The 15,825-nt window shown below is 37.5% G+C and overlaps 1 protein-coding gene across 2 annotated transcripts in view; it reads left to right on the top strand.

Moving 5' to 3' along the window:
- UVRAG (UV radiation resistance associated) overlaps positions 1-15,825 on the top strand; it is a 297,199-nt gene that overhangs the window by 127,814 nt on the left and 153,560 nt on the right. The window lies entirely within an intron of this gene.

Below are 15,825 nucleotides of genomic sequence, written 5' to 3'. Positions count from 1 at the left end.
GAACATTTCTCATATCTTTATTCGTAGGTTTAAATATTTTAATTTAATAATAAAATTATTTTTGCCTATTAAAAACTAAACTCTTTATTTAGATTTACAGAAAACTTGCAAAGAGAGTTCGGCACTCCCATGTACCTTTTATCCAGTTTCCCCTAATGCGAGCCTCTTACCTGTGATGTGGCACATGTGACATGTACATCGTTACATTAAGAAGTCAACATGGATGCATTTTTAACTACAGGCTTTTTTCAGGTCTCCCCAGTGTGTCCACTAATGTCTTTTTAAAAATATATATATATACTTTTATTTTCTAATAGTTTTAGATATAGAATTATTACAAAGATAGTACAGAGTTACCCCATATACCCCATACCCAATTTCTCTGTTATTAACATCTTATGTGGTATATTTTTTCACAGTTAATGAAGCTGTATTGATAAGTTATTACCATATTTTTAGGACTACAAGACGCACCTGACATAAGGCGCACCTAGGTTTTAGAGAAGGAAAATAGGAGAAAAAAGTTTTGAAGCAAAAAATGTGGTAAAATATTTAATAACCTGTGACCCTGCTCCCCCCGCCCTGCCCCGAGAGCCAGGCACGCTACATTGGGGCTACAAGACGCATGCCCTTTCCTCCCAGATTTGGGGGGGGGGGTGTTTTATAGTCCGAAACATACAGTAACTAAGGTTCATCCTTTATTCAGATTTCCTTAACTTTTACCTAATATTCCTTTTCTCTTCTAGGATGCCATGCAGGAAACCACACTACAGTTAGGGCCATGCTTCCTTAGACTCTCCTTGGTAGTGAAAACTTCTTTCTTTGTTTTCAGTGACTTTGATAGTTTTGAGGATTACTTGTCTGGTGTCTCATAGGATATCCTGCCATTGGGTTTTGTCTGATGTTTTGTCATGGTTAGACTAGGTTCTGATGTCCTTTTTTTGTTCCACTCCAGGATACCACACTGGATTTGGACATCATGTCTTCCTAGGCTTTTGAGATCTATGAAAGCTTCTCATTCTTTCCTTTTATTAAATTACCATGACAAATCACTGTTTATATTAGCCTGATCTCTTGGTTAACATAGTGTCTTTCAGGTTACTACTATAAAATTCCCTTCCCGTACTCAGTTTTTTGAAAGCAGGATGCTAAGTCCACCCTATACTCAAGAAGAGGGGACTTAAGCTCCTGGATCTATATTTTTTAAGTTCTTTGTGAGGAAGATTTGCCTTTTCTCCCCTTCTCCTGCCTTTTATCTATTCAATCATTTGTTTATCAGTGTGGACTTGTGTATATTTATTTTCTACTTCAGTTTATAATCCAGTACTATGTTTTTTCTTTTCTTGCTCAACTCGTGCCATTGAGAGCTCTTTCAAGTTGATTTCTGTGTCCTTTTGACATGCTTTCATCCCTTTTTTGTTTGTTTTTTTAAAGCACTTCCTTAACTTCGGGCATTATGTGATCTAGGCTCTTCTGGTGTTTTTCCCATCAGCCCTAGAATTGGCCTTTTCTTCTAGCAGTCCTGTCCCTTTCATTGGAAAACAGTCTTTAGAGACGAGGCCTGGGGACTGGGTGTGCTTGTTGCTACTGGGTCGTAACTGCTTCTGGGCTCTCTGATATGGAGAAGTATCTATATATATTAAAATAAACATGAGTTCATATGAATTTATTCAACTTTAAAACCACAGGGTTCATTCTAGCCTCCACATTCACTTTATTTGTAGTATCTTTTTCTGATAGTGAGAAACTGGGCTCCCATTATCTGTAATTTATTTACAAGTAATTTTTTTCACTCCTCCATACTTGTATGCACCTTCCTCCTGCTCATTTGTGAGTGGGATTTTTGTATTTTTATGTGGGGTGTGGTGGGGTGGGGGGAGAGGAAGAGATGGGGGTGGAGAATATGAGCTTTTCCATTTTCCTAGACACGAATCTTTTTTCGGATATGTGTGTTGGGAATATTTTCTTCCAGCCTGTGGCTTGTCTTTTTAATGATGTTTTCTAAAGAGCAAAAGTTTTATGTTTAATGAAGTCCAGTGTATTTTTTTATGGTTAGGGGTCTTTGTGTTTTTGTTGTTGTTTTTTTTTTAAATCTTTGCCTAACTTCAAGTCATGTAAATTTTCTCCTGTGTTTTATTCTAGAAGTTTTATAGTTCTGGTTCTACATTTAGATCTCTGATCCATCTCAAGTTCATCTTTCTGTATGAGTTAAGCATGGTAATTTTTTTCTGTATCCAGTTGATTCAGCATCATTTGTTGACCAGTCTTTTCTTTTCCTACATAACTGTTTTGTAGTGTTGTCTAAAATCAGTTGATAATGTGTGTGTACCTATTTCTGGATTCTCTGTTTTGCCCCATTAGTCTGTATGCCTGTCCCTCACCAATACCATACTCTCTTATTATTATAAACTCATTGTCTTAAAACCAGACAGGATGAGTCCTTTAACTTTGTTCTTTTAAAAAACTCCTATATGTTTTCTAGTTTCTTTGCATTTCCAAGTGAATTTGAGAATCAACTTGTCAGTTTCTAGCAAAAAAATTTTAAAGAGCCTGCTGGGATTTTGCTATGGATTTGTAGATCAATTTGTAGAGAATCCCACCTTAACTCTCAAAGTCTGCAATCCATGAACATGGCATATATCTCCTTTATTTAGATTATTTTTAATTATCTCAATGATATCTTGTATACTTCACTGTAGTGATTTTGGACATATTTTGTTACTATTTTATGGAAAGGTTTTTGGGCATGATTACAAATGGGATTGTTTTCGAATTTTTGTTTCTCATTTGTTGCTACTGTATAAGAATAAAATTTATTAAACTCATCTTGCAATGTTGTTATTAACTTTTTAGTTCTGGTTGTTATTTTGTGGATTTCTTGGGATTTGCATTGGACCTACAAACATGGACTGCTTTATGTGCTTCATTCAATATTTCTGCCTTGTTGCAATAGCTAAGACATATAGGTGCAACACTGAATGAATGTGATAAAGGTGGAAATTTTTTCCTTGTTCTTGTTTATAGAGGAAAATGATCCATCCTTTCTCCAGTAAATACCTACAATGTTAGCAATGGCTTTTATTGGTTTTAGGAAGTTCCCTCGTATTCCTAATTTCTGAGAGTTTTTATCGTGAATGGATGTTGAATTTTATCAAGTGCTTTTCATGCACCTGTGGAAATGCTCATGTGATTTTCTCCATGATTCTGTTGTTATGGTGAACTACACTGATCTAATTTCAAATGTTTAACTGGCATCGCACTTCTGGAATAAACCTGAATTCATTATGAAACAATAATCTTTTTTGTATCTTGCTGGATTTGATCTGGTAATAATTTAAGGATTTTTGTGCCTATACTTATTAGGGATATTGGGATGCATTATTTTAAGTTACTTTATCAGATTGGTGTTAGGATTGTGGTGGCCTGACAAAATTACCTGGGCAGCATTCCTGTTTCCTAGTCCATCTTGACCAGAAGCAGAAGGCTCCTGGATTTTTAATATTTTTTAGTACTCTGCTGAGGTTTCCTATCTTTTTTTTTTTTAAGATTTTATTTATTTATGTTTAGAGAGGGGTAGGGAGGGAGAAAGAGAGAGAGAGAAATGTTCATTGTATACATGCCGCAACCCAGCATGTGCCCTGACCAGGGATTGAACCAGGAACCTTTCACTTTGTGGGAGGACACCTAATCAACTCAGCCACACCAGTCAGGGTGATATTAATTCTCTTTTTATGCATTATGAGAATATGCTACTTATTCTTACTCAGCACATTTAAATAGTGGCTTTCAAGTTTCTGTCTAATATTACGAACATCTGGACCATCTTGAAGTTGGCCTATGTTGGTTGTCTTTTCTCTAGAGAGTAAGGCACATTTTCCTGGCTCTTCATATATTGGGTAATAATGTATGGTATCTGGGACATCGCGTATATAATTGCGCAGAATCTCTGGATTTTCTTCCTTCACTCTAAAGAATGGAGAAGTTTTTATTTCAGCAGGTAGTTACTGTATTTTTGCCATGTATAATAAACATCCACATTTTTGGCCCAAACTTTCAGGAAAAAATGTTTTGTTTTAATTTTTAATTCAATTTTTTATTTGTATATAAAACTGATGATCATATTCCAGGGTATTATTTTGCATATGGATATCATTATTGGTTTCTAGAGTTATACTTTTAATGCATAAGAATAAAAGAGTGAAAAACATTTACATAGGTACAGAATTAGCACTGCCCATTTATAATGTGCATCCTTTTTTCCCTGAAAAATTTGGGGGAAGAGGTGCACATTATATGTGGCAAAATATGGTAACTTGGTTAGGCTCAGATTTTAGTTCAGTCCTTTTACCCTGAAGCCCAGAAAGCATGGGAACTTGCCACACATGTGTGCATGTGTGTGTTGCTGAGGGTTCAGTCAGGGGCTCCATGGTATTTAAACAGAACAGGGACCTGGTCCCTGGAGTCCTGCATTCTGGTGCCCTTGGTGCCTCGCCTCTCCTCCTGATGATGCCTCTGGCCGGAGAGCAGAAAGCCATTTTTCTGCTGGTGTACCACTGTAGCCACCTGCAGAAAGCCACAGGTGTAGCCACCTGCAAAGCCACAGAAAAGGGGGAGCTGGCTCTGTGTTTTGATTGCCTACCCTAGGTTCTGAGTCTCTCTGATCTCTCCAGAAGCCTCAAGTAGTAGCTGTTAGTATTTTATCTAGAGTTTATAGGAGTTACTTGTGGGGAGCCAGTTTGTCGGGGGCTCATTCTCTTATACCAGAAGCAGAACTCCTGTGCATTTTATTATGATACACAGTTTGCTCCCTAGCTGGACCTGCGTTCTAGCTGAGAGTGACATGGAATTTATGAAATTAATGGATTGGATTAAATATTTTCTAAGGAAATTTTTCCCTTTCTTAGTGGTCGAGTAGGTGCAGGTGCAATAGAAACAACTTATACATGACATTTAAAAGCATATTTGTTGACTTATAGGACAACTGCCAATTTTTTTCAGATTATTAATTATTTTCAGTTTTGGTGGGGAAACTAATGTGGATGAGTATGCCCCACACTTTTTGGTCTGAAGACCTCTTTATACTCTTAAAAATTGTAAAGACCTCATAGAACTTAGGATTTATCTATTGATAATGTCTAGGTTAATGAAAGACCAATGAATTTTCACATTTACTTCTGCACTCAATCTATTGTGATATCACAAATCTTGTAGATTCTGTAAAACTGTACTATACAGTTAGGAGAAAATGAGGGTGGAAAGGGAGATAATGGCCTAGTATTATTATGAAAATATTTTCGATGCCACAGACTATGAAGCAGTCTCAGGAACCCTCATGGTTTTCTGGACCAAGCTCTGAGAACTTTTGCCTAAGGCTTTTTAGCTCCAATGTGATCTGTGAGAACAGAATTGTTTCCTTTATTATATCATGTCATTCTGAAATGAATCTTTAACATTACTCATCCGTGCCCCTGTAAATACCCATAAATAGGAGTGTGTGCGCTTGCGAATAGATGAATGTATCAGTGATTTTCAGATAAGAGAGTGTTGTATAAAAATCCCTAAAATCCAAGTAAAAGTGATTCATCGGAGGTAACACGTGTGACATTAACTATACTTAGAGTAAATAGCCAAATAGAACCCAGAAACCTATTAGAAGATACTTAATGGGAGACTAGGATATTCGAGCACTTGCCTTAGATGCATTGGAAAGGACCAGAACCAGATCCCCTGGGCAGGGTGTGTTTACTCTCCTCGTCAGAAATCCAAGCCAACAATGTTCGTTTTGAATGACTTGATGTGTTTCTGTAAATGGGCCAGTTTCTGCACATGGACCGTAACACAAACACACTACACACATGCCTTCCTGTGTTAGTTTAGAATTTATATTAACTTGTATCCTTCGTTCTTTGATTTTAGAAAACATATTCTTATTTGGGCAGTACCCTGGAGTAGAGCAGATTGGTGTGTCTCTGTGTTCTCTGAAGAGGTGTTTTTAAATTATTATTATAATTTTATTTTTTCCGCTGCCCAGGTAGAATTCAGTTTATATATTCTGTGCAAAAGTTCAAGTTAAGGATATTGAACCCTTATCTCTTTGTTGAAAAGGTTGCTTCCTAAGATTTTACATATTTCTTTCCTCAGTGTTGTAAAAATACCCTGGGGCTTCCTGATCACATTGTTGGCAAGAAAGCAGATTGCTCCTTGGTTCTTTTTTCTGTAAACTCATGGACTTTAGTCTCTGTTTGTACAGTGGGTTGGCAGGGGAAAATGGCTTTTGTCTCCATTAGATCCAAGCTATTAGACAGCAGAGACCACTCCTCATTCATCCAGAAGCACATAGTAGGCTCTTCATTAAATATTTGTTTCGTTCAGAAATTGATTAGCAACGTTTCATATTTCATAGAGTTTTCCAGTCAAATATAATGATGATTGGAAATAAGCTTTTCTGCTTGTTTTCTTGGCTTGAATGTCTTTAACAGATCATGCCATCTGTTTAGAATCAGTATTTCAGAGATGAGGAAAAAAGCATTTGGGTGAGAAATGATAGCTATAAAGTACTTTCCACACAACTGCCACAAGTCATTTTCCATGCCCATTCCTTCAACAAGGTCACGTCTCACTGAGAGTCTGTGTTTCCTCATTCTCTGTGAATCAGATAGAGATGCTGACTCTTTCCTTTTAAAGGTTTCTATCAGCTTATGTGGGATAAGTAACCTATTCAGTTTACTTAATGAATGGATTTTTTTGTTACAGTTTTAATTAGTATATATCTGAGGACAGAGGCAAGAGTTTACTAGGCTTGTTCTTTCGTTAAGGTTTATGTTATGGAAAATCAAGGAAAGTATTTATTGGCACTGTTGACAACCACCAGGAAAGAAGGGCACATGCATTTATAACGCAGTAATTGTGTATGAACATAACAGGGAATATGGAGGTCCCCAAATGAGAAGTCCTCCACTCACCTGGCTGGGGGGAAGGGTAGCTGAACAGGGCCCGTAAGGGTTACTTTGCATATCTAAAGAACTTGGCCAGTGTTTTAGTAATGCTGATAGCTGTGCCTGCCTCTCTCAGAGCCAGAGCGATGGGTGTGACTCTGACCCACAGGGCTGCTGAAGGTGGTCCCTTGGTTATTGCCCTGCTCCCTCAGCTTGAAGGCAGTTCCTACGTCATTGGACCCAGCCTGCTGGAACTAACAGTGGCAGCTGAGAAAGGGAGAAGAGAGCGGAGTACTGGCTGGTGTCATCCTTAGTGGGAGGAGTTGGAAATGGGGTAATGGAGGAAGCTCTGTCCCAGGAATATTTAAACTCAGGTGCAGGGCAGCCATGCTCTCTTAACTGTGTGGCCTGGGAAGGAAAAATACTCTTGACCATGTGGCTTGGAATCTGTCTTGGCCATGCATTTGAAAGGATGTGGAAGGACCCTCACTGGCCCGCCATCCAGAGGGGCCAGGTGATTTTGGGTTAGGAGCAGGAGCCTAGCTGAACATGGACAACTGGGAGGAGCTGGAACATTAAAAAGGGAATCTGCCTAGCTAAGCTACAGACTTCTATTTCTATTCCTGAGAGATGGTACCTCTGAGTGGCCTGACTTGGCAAGGAGAGGCAGGACTGTGTGTGTGTGTGTGTGTGTGGTTGTTTCTTTTGTTTTTAAGGGAGTGGGATTTAATGGAAAAATTCTGTCATTATTTTAATCCTCTATAACTTTTGAATGAATAGTTCCTTTCCTTTTCATAAGACTTTGGCATTGGACGTCATGGTTTTTGTTTATTTTGTCCCCCCCACCCCCCCAGCGGTGGGTGATAGAACCCAGAGTGGTTCTGTTTAATGAATGCAAACATGTATAGGCACATATATGTTCGTTCTGGGGGTAGGTTTTCAGATTTTATCTGGAGGCAAATTCTGGCAAGGTATTTGAATTAAAAGGGAGTCTGAATAAAATTCAAACCATGGTTTCATAGGTTTAAGTGGAAAATATTTTTATGGAAAAATGAGTTAAAAAACTTATTTAACAAAATTGATTGTATCTCTGGTAGAATGTGTCCAAGATTTGTTTTATTAAATGAACATCCAATAAAGTCAACTTTTTGGGAAATATAAAAATAAATTTTATTATTTAGAGTAGTTTTAGGTTTACAGAAATACTGTGCATAAAATGCATAAAGTTCCCACTTCTCTTCTGCCCCCCAATTTTGTTGTTGTTCCCGTCTTACATTAGAGTGGCACATTCTAATTGTTAGTTATAATTGTTTAGTAAGTATTAATACAGTATTACTAACTAAAGTCCATAGTTTCCATTAGGTTCCCTCTGTGAGTTGTACGATCTGTGGGTTTTGACAGTTGCACAGTGTTGTGTATCTACCAGTGTCATCCAAAATATTTTCGCTGGTCCGAAAGTACCTTGTTCCACCTATTCATCTTTTACCCCCTCTGTTGGAGTCCCTGGCAACCACTGATCTTTTTACTGTCTCCATAATTTTGCCTTTTCCAGAATGTCATATCATTGGAATTACACACATAGTATATAGCTTTTTCAGATTGGCTTCTTTTATTTAGCAATATGCAATTAAATTTCCTTCTTATCTTCCATCACTCATCCTTTTTATTGAGAACACTGAAGAAGACTATGTTGTTCAGGTACAACGCAGTTGACCTGTTAACCTATTGAAGTACATCTTGGTTGCTTCCAAATTTTGGCAATTATGAATAAAGCTGCTGTAGAGGTTCATGTGTAGGTTTTTTGTGGACATAAGTTTTAACTCATCTGGGTAAATATCTAGAGGGCAATTGTTGGATCATATAGTAAGCCTATGTTTTACTTTTACAACAAACTGTCGGATGGTCTTCTAAATTGACTGAGCACATTTTGAATGGCTGCTAACAATGAATGAAAATTTCTTTTGCTCCATATCCTTGCCAGCACTTGGTATTGTTAGTGTTTGGGATTTTTAGTAATTTAATAGGTGTGTAGTAATATCTAATTGTTGTTTTAATTTGTAATTCCCTAATGACATGATGTTGAGCATCTTTGCATATGCTTATTTGCCAGATGTTTATTTGTTTTGGTGAGGTGACAGTTTAGAACTTTTGCCCATTTTTTAATTGGGTTGTTCATTTTATTGTCGAGTTTTTAGAGTTCTTTATATATTTTGGGATCCTACTTCTTTATCAGATAAGTGGTTTTCAATTTTTTTTTCCCAGCTGTGGCTTGTCTTTATTCTCTTGATAGTGATTTTTGTAGTGCATAAGTTTTTTAAAAAATTCCATCCTTTTTAAAATGATAGTATTTTATCTGAAGGTACACTAAAATTAACCATTGGCTTTTATTATGTGATTGTGAAATATCAACTGTACTGCATCCAAGAAAGAACCAATAATTAGTTTTATAACATTAAGATAAAGTCATTTATAAAGACAGTATCAATTAAGACTTCCTTACACTTAGGACTAATCCATTGTAAACTAGATCTTAAAAGCACAATTCCAGAATAAGTGCAGGCTGCATACAGATTTTAAAAAGTACAAGGAGTTCATTGACTATGCTATACCAAATGGATAAAAACTAAAATAGATTTTATACTGTAAGTCTCTATAAATAAATAAATAAATAAATAAATAAATCCTATCTTTTACCCTGCATATGTGCTTAGATTCCTTGTACATGTAACAGAACACTCCATTCCATTCACTGGATGAACTCTTTTGAAAAAGATTGAAAAGATTTGATAGTCAACTCCCAAATGTTATGCTTATTTTTTCAGTCAATTTAGACATTGAATACTCAAGTAAAAAGTCAAGAAAAGATACAAAGTCTTGAAGAACTCTGGCAAATTGCGTACATCCCAGTTGCTTTCGGTTTCCCATCTCTGCTTTACATTCCTATGCAAATCTCATCTGTTTTGGAGCAGTCTGAACTTTCAGCTTCCTTTTTGGCTTTTATGAAGTTATGGCAGGCGATTGCTTTGGCAGTTTTTATACCAGTCTTTTGGATAGCTGGCTGGTTGCTGAGTTCTTTAGCCTTCTCAGTGTTCCACTCTTCCACAGCCGGTCTGTGCTTCTCGTTTGTTTGTTGTTTTCTCTTCTTTTTAACAGGGGCTTCAAACTGTCATTGACTCTAAAATGCGAAGTAAGTTCCGTCCACTGGGTTTTCCTTGTGAGGACTGTTCACTGAGTTTCTTCTTCATTCTTCAGTTTACCTTTTCTGGAGCATTTTCTTTTCCCTTCTGAATTTTGAAGTTGAGGTTTTCTGTTTGGGGTATTTTTATACAATTGTTGAAATTTATTCCACATATGTAAGGACATTCCAGCAGGACACTTTTCATACGCATTTACTTTTTCCTCTGCTTCAGTGTTTGGTCCATCTCTAGGGAAATCTGAGATCTCTGTTTTTGTAATGGTCCCATCTTCTTGATCTTCCTGTAAATTAAGTCCAGAGTTCTCCAATGTGTCTTCATCTTCAGAATGAAACTCAACTTACCTTTCATTTAGGCCAGGAGGTAGCAGCCCACTCCTTTCTTTCCTTTGGTCAGGAGCTGCTGCCTGGCAGCCATCTTCAGTGTAGATAGGGCGTAAGTTTTAACTTTAATGAAGTCCAACGTATCAGTTTCTTCTTTTATGGATCACACCTTTGGTGGTGTATACAAAAAGTCTTCTCCAAGCCCAGCTCACCTAGAGTTTCTCTAATATTATCTTCCAGAAGATAATATTAATATCTTCTGGAAGATAATATTTCATAATAGTTTTTTAGTTCACATTTTAGGTCTGTGATCCATTTGGAGGTAATTTTTATGAAAGGTGAAAGGTCTATATCTAAATTTTTTGTTTTACTTTGCATGTGGCTGTCCAGTGGTTCTAGCACCATTGGGTGAAAAGGCTGTCTTTTCTCCATTGAATTGCTTTTGTTCTTTTGTCAAAGATTAGTTGACTATATCTTATGTGTATGTATTTCTGGACTCTATTTTGTTTCATTGACTTATTTTTGTACATACCACATTGTCTTGATTACTGTAGTTTTATAATAAGTCTTGACATTGGATGGTGGCAGTCTTCTAATTTTATCCTTTTCCTTCAGTATTGAGTTGGCTGTTCTGAGTTTTTTGTTTTTTATTTTGTTTTGTTTTTTGCCTTACTCTATAAACTTTAGGATTAGTTTCTTGATATCCGCAAAATAATTTGTTGGTTTTTCACTGAATCTTTAGATCAAGTTGGGAAAATTTGACATCTTAATAATATTGTTTTCCTATCCATGAACATAGGCAGTCTCTCTGTTTATTTGAATCTCCTTTGATTTCTTTTATCAGAGCTTTGTAGTTTTCCTCATATAACTCTTGTACATATTTTTTAGGTTTATACCAAAGTATTTCATTTTTTTATGCAATGTAACTGATGTTGTGTTTTTAATTTCAAATTTCAGTTTCTTGCTGCTGCATAAGAAAGCAATTAAAAAAGAAAGAAAGAAAGAAATTGACTTTTGTGTATTAACCTTGTGTCATGCAAACTTGCCATAACCTCTTACTAGCTCCAGGAGGTTTTTCTCTTCCCCTCCCCCTCCTCCTTCCCTTTCTCTTCCTCCTTTTCATTTGCTGAGAGTTTTTAATTTTTAATCATAAATGGGTGTTGAATTTTGTCAAAACTGTTTCAGCATCTGTTGATATAATCATACGGTTTTTCTTCTGTAGCCAGGTTCATGTGGTGAATTTCATTAATTGATTATTGAATGTCAAACTTGCCTTGCATACCTGCATAAATTTCATTTGGACATGGTATATGATTCTTTCACCTTGTTGGATTTGATTTGCTAATATTTTCTTGAAGAATTTGCTTCTATGTTCATGTGAGATATTGGTCTATAATTTCCCTTTCTAATTATGCCTTTTTCTTGTTTTGGTGTTAGGGTGATGCTGGCCTCATACAATGAGTCAGGAAGTTCTTCCATATTTTGGAAGAGATTTTAATGAACTAGCATTATTTCTTTTTTTAAAGTATATTCTATTGATTATGATATTACAACTATCTCAAATTTCCCTTTTGTCCCCCTCTGCCTGGTTCCCCCCTTCCCTCCAGCGATCCTCCCACCTTAGGTCTTGTCCATGGGTTGTGCATGTAAGTTCTTTGGCTTTTCCATTACCTATACTGTTCTTAACATCCCTGTGTCTATTCTGTACCTACTCAGTTACGCTTCTAAATCCCTATGCCTTTTCCCCTGTTTTCCCCCTTTTCTTTCCCAGCTGATAACTCTCCAAATGGTCTCCATATGTCTGATTGTATTCCTGTTATAGTTTGGATAGTTTGGTTTTGTTTTTTAGATTCAATTGTTGATAGTTGTGAGTTTGTTGTCATTTTAATGTTCATATTTTTTACCTTTTTCCTAAATAAGTCCCTTTAACGGTTCATATAATAAGGGCTTAGTGATGATGAACTCCTTTAGCTTTACCTTATCTGGAAAGCACTTAATCTGCCCTTCACTTCTAAACAATGATTTTGGTGGATAGAGTAATCTAGGCTGTAGGTCCTTGCTTTTCATCCCTTTGAATGCTTCTTGCCAGTTCTTTCTTGCCTGCAAAGTTTCTTTTGCGAAGTCAGCAGATAGTCTTATGGGAACTCCTTTGTAGATAACTCTCTGCCTTTCTGTTGTTGCTTTTAAGATCTTCTCTCTATCTTTAATCTTTTGTATTTTAATTATGATATATCTCAGTGTGGTTGTCTTTGGATCCAAATTGTTTGGGACTCTCTGTGCTTCCTGGACTTGTATGTCTAATTCCTTTGCCAAATTAGGGAAGTTTTTTTTTTTTTTTTTTCATTATTTTTTCAAATACGTTTTCAATTTCTTGTTCTTTCTCTTATCCTTCTGGCACCTTTACGATTCCAATGTTGGCCCTTTTGGAGATGTCCCAGAGTCTTCTTAAATTCCCTTCGTTTTTTTAAATTCTTGTTCCTTCATTTTTTTCTGGTTGAATGTTACTTCTTTCTTAAATTCCAAATCATTGATTTGAATCCCAGCTTCCTTCCCTTCACTGTTGGATTTCTGTGGATTTTTCTTTATTTCCCTTAGGAGGGCCTTCATTTCTTCTGCCATATTCAATGAGATCTTTGAGCATTCTGACCATCAGTGTTTTGAACTCTGCATTTGATAGGTTGGCTATCTCTGCATTGCTTAGTTCTTTTTCCTGGGGTCCTGTTTCTTCATTTGGGCCATATTTCTTTGTCTCCTGATTTTGGCTGCCTCCCTGTGTCTGTGTACTAGGTAGAGCTCCTTTGGTTGTTTTAGGGTACCTGTTAAGTAGTGTGGGGCAGACCCCTGGATATTCACCTAGGTGGGGCAACCGTGGCTCTGTGTGTTTGAGAGGGGTCAAAGAGGGGACAGTGCCCCTGCTGGCTGACTTCTGGGGGCTTGCCTGGCCCTCGCCCCATTTCTAGTCACTTCACCCACTTCCTGCATGTGACTGCCGCCCCTCTAGCTGCTGTCGTGGTTGTAGTTCCCAGGGTGGGTGGGCAGGTTTGCATGCTCTTTTATTTTCTTTTAGATTTTATTTATTTATTTTTAGAGAGGGGAAGGGAGGGAGGAAGAGAGGGAGAAAGACATTATTGTATGGTTGTCTCTCACATGCCTCTTACTGGGAACCTGGCCCACAACCCTGGCTTGTGCCCTAGACTAGGAATGAAACCATGGACCCTTTGGTTCTCAGGCTGACACTCCACTGAGCCACAGCAGCCAGGGAGGGTTTGTGTGTGTTTTGGGCTCTCCTGAGACATCGGCAGTTTCTTCCACTGCCCCAACCCTCACTGGGTTTACAGCCAGGATTTAATGAGACTTTCTTTTTCCCCTGGTGCTGGGCAGTTGGCCTGGGGCTGAGCTGGCTTGCTCGCAGGGTGATTTTTATCCACCACACGTGAATGTGGGGCTGCCCATCCCGCAGGCCGCCACTGCCTCACAGCCTCTCCACCCTTGCTTCCTGCCACACTGAGTCCTCTTTTCCCGGATACCCTGCCTCAGCCCTTCCTACCCCTCTGGATGAATATAGCTTCTTTAATCCTTGGCTGTCAGACTTCCATACAGTTCTGCGTGATTTTTCTGGGAATTGTGGGTGTTTTTCATTTTTAGTTGTGTTCCTTCTTATGGTTGTACAATGAGGTGAATAGTATCTACTTATGCCTTCATCTTGACCAGAAACTTCTAAAGAACCAGCATTATTTCTTATTTAAATGTTTGCCAAAATTCACTTGTGAAACCTTCTGGGCCTGGTGCTTTCTGTTTGGGAAGATTGAGAAATAAATAAATAAACAGTGTGTGTGTGTGTGTGTGTATATATATATATATATATATATATATACTGTTTATTTCTCATATATATATATATATATATATATACTGTTTATTTATTTATTTCTCTCCCCCCTAGATTACCTGTTTTATCTAGAGTTAGTTTTGTTAGATTGTCCTTAAAGGAGTTAGCCTATTTAATCAAAGTTATCAGATTTGCGGGCATAGAATTATTTATAATATTCTTTATTTTTTTAAGGTCCGGGGGATCCATTGTAATAGTCCCTTTTCATTCCTTATGTTAGTAACTTATGTCTTCTCTTTTTTTTACTTGGTGATCCTAGTTAGAGTTTCATCGGTTTTATTGGCCTTTTCAACAAATGAACAAACAAACAAATAAACCACCCAGCTTTTATTTATTTTGTTGTTTATTTTTGTTATTTTCTCCACTGAATTTACTCTGTTTCAGGGTTCACTAACTTCTTGAATCTGTAAGATTTTTTTTTTTTTGCCTAATTTGGGAAGCTTTAACCATTACTTTAATGAGTGCTTTTTCATCCCTGCCCTCCCTCTCTTTCCTCCCAGTACTTGATGATATAAGTGATAGATCTTTTGGTGTGGTTCCACAGATTCCCTGAGGCTCTGTTCATTGTTTACAGTGTATTTTCTCTGTTGTTTACACCAAAATTAGACGGTTTCTATCCTGTCTTTCAGCTTAAAGATTCTTTTTTTCTATTTCCTACATTCTGCTCTTGAGCTCATCCACTGAGTTTTTTATTCCAGCTATTGTTTGTTCTACACTTTCTGTTTGGTTCTTTTTTTAGGTCTTATCTTTCTTCTTTTTACTGACACTTTCTGTTTCTTGGACAAGATGTTCTATTTTTCCAGTTTTTTCAAGCATGTTCTTAATTGCTGTTGAAGCATTTTTATGATGGCTGTTTTCAGGTCCTTGTCAGAAAATTTTAACAATCTGTCATCTCATTGTTGGCATCTGTTCATTATCCTTTTGCATTTATTTGATGTCTTTCTGGTTTTTGGTATAAGTAATTTTTTATTGAAACCTATACATTTTGGGTATTATATTATGAGTCTCTGGATTTTATTTAAACCTTCTGTTTTATCTGGCTTCCTCTGATACCTCTCTCTGTCTCTGGTAGGGGAAGGGAAAGGTGGCATCTCGTTACTGCCAGGTCGGTGTAGAAGCACAGGTTCCCAAACTGCTTCCATTGATGCTCATTGCTGCTGGCTAGCAGTGGGAGTTCCAGCTGTCCACTAGACCTCACTGGTGCTTACCTGTGGGAGGTGTTGGAGTGCCTTGATACTGCCTGCCATGGCTTCCACTGGTATCATGAGGGATAGAGTGGCCTATTAGTGTTCCTCAGTAGTGAGATGTTTGATTGACTACTAGGCCTTCTCTGATATCACCCAGCAGGGAGGAGGAGGGTTCTCCTGTGATTGCTGCAAGTCTAGGCTCCGCCTGTGGTGTCTGCTGCCACCATGCGGGCTTGGTTGCTTACCATGTGGCAGGGATAAAAGCCCAGGTCTCTACTTGGCCTTCTCTGGAATCTG

The sequence above is a fragment of the Phyllostomus discolor genome, chromosome 6, assembly GCF_004126475.2.
Source record: "Phyllostomus discolor isolate MPI-MPIP mPhyDis1 chromosome 6, mPhyDis1.pri.v3, whole genome shotgun sequence".
Classification (NCBI taxonomy): domain Eukaryota; kingdom Metazoa; phylum Chordata; class Mammalia; order Chiroptera; family Phyllostomidae; genus Phyllostomus; species Phyllostomus discolor.
Note: the sequence above shows the minus strand (reverse complement) of the source record. Positions and strands in the feature narration are given on the sequence as shown.